The sequence below is a fragment of the Aplysia californica genome, unplaced genomic scaffold (assembly GCF_000002075.1).
Source record: "Aplysia californica isolate F4 #8 unplaced genomic scaffold, AplCal3.0 scaffold00932, whole genome shotgun sequence".
NCBI classification, from domain to species: domain Eukaryota; kingdom Metazoa; phylum Mollusca; class Gastropoda; order Aplysiida; family Aplysiidae; genus Aplysia; species Aplysia californica.
Window position 1 is genome coordinate 1 of NW_004798202.1, and position 1,464 is coordinate 1,464.

A 1,464-nucleotide genomic window follows, 5' to 3' on the forward strand; every position below is an offset into this window, starting at 1 on the left:
CCTCTCTATGGCCACACAGAGAGAGTTCTCCAAAGAGCTGTGACTTGTAAACGCCTGCGAGAATTGTCTTGCCGCTTGCACCATCTCGCCAGAGCGCGCGGAGACCGGGGCCCGGGCCGCGCTACCTTTTTCTGCTACAACCTGGGGTGGACCCCCGCCTATGTAGGCAGTTTGATACTGTGCGCGTGCAGGGGCGACTTTGTCACCTGGTCTTCTTTTTACCTGGAATAATTATCGTTCTTATCGTGGGCTTACTGCTGGACCAGGTGAGTAAAGGGAAATAATTATGTTTATAAAGGATATGATCATATCTGGCCTTATGTTTATTGTTCACGAAAACGTACAATTTTTACATGGATCAAAACATGAATTTCCTTTACACTTTTGAGCGGGTTTTTTTTTCGTAGTCTTAATTTTTTTTCCATTTTTATATGAATTATAAAAAATATCTGCTCCAAATTATAACATTCTAGTAAGTATGTTGAGCGAGATATTTAGAAAAAAAAGTTGCACATTTTTTTGGGACCACCCTGTAAAGTGTATAGAAAATTGTGACGGGTATGTATCTATTAAAGAAGAAATCGTATTAGATGAATGGAACGTTACTGCCATTTTAAGAGGGTTTTTTATTATAATTATATTTCCTTTTTTACTTCGTATTTTATATTTACCGGCGTCGGCTGTGGTTTTAATGATCAGACCCCTCGGATTTGCCCTGATAGGTATGAGTACGGTTCTAATTTTGGAAAAGGTTTTTTTTGTAGTATCTCGGTCAGACTGCTGGGTGGTCGTGCTCCTTTCAGCCCTAAGAGACAGAGCTGAAGTAGCCTGCTTACCAAATGATCAGATTAGATTTAAATTATTTTTGAAAGGGGTGTAAAACAGTTGCATTTTAATTGCAATACAATTAAACTTTGTAATAATAAAATTCCGTTTTAGCATATTCGTTGGTCCTTGCTGAAATGATTATATTATAAGAGTTTTGGTAACATGTGTTCGCTTTTTTTCGCCCGGTGAACCTCAGCAGCTTAGCGGGACAATACTACGCTACCTCAGAATTACGAAGTTCTATCTCCTTAGTACCTAGATCTAGAAATTTGACGTAAAAGATTTTGAGTTTCACACCATGCCAAGCTTTTTCCAATACATTTCTTTGAATTTTTTAATAACGACTCCACATAATCATAGGATTTTGATAGAGCAGGTAGAAAATTTATTGGCTTTTGATCTCATGGTCTTGGTAAATCAGAATGGCAAAAAATGTTAGATTGAACTTTGTATTTCTGAGGCAGCGGCTACATGTAGTTACGTATCATGGTGTCTCTACTGTGGAAGGAACGGGTTCCAGCCTACCAAAAAGACAGCATTATTGTTTATTATACAATGAATTATGAGGACTCTAGAAAAAAGTGGGGTAGAAAAAAAAAAGCGGAAAGGGGCGGGGTAAAAAAAAAAAGCGGAAAG

General features: G+C 38.2%; 1 protein-coding gene across 1 annotated transcript in view; it reads left to right on the forward strand.

Moving 5' to 3' along the window:
- Positions 1-46: 46 nt before the first annotated feature.
- The window catches only part of LOC101853891 (sex peptide receptor), a gene marked incomplete in the record, with an annotated part of 195,305 nt that continues 193,887 nt past the window's right edge, over positions 47-1,464 (forward strand). The window contains 1 exon segment of the mRNA XM_005110697.3: positions 47-270.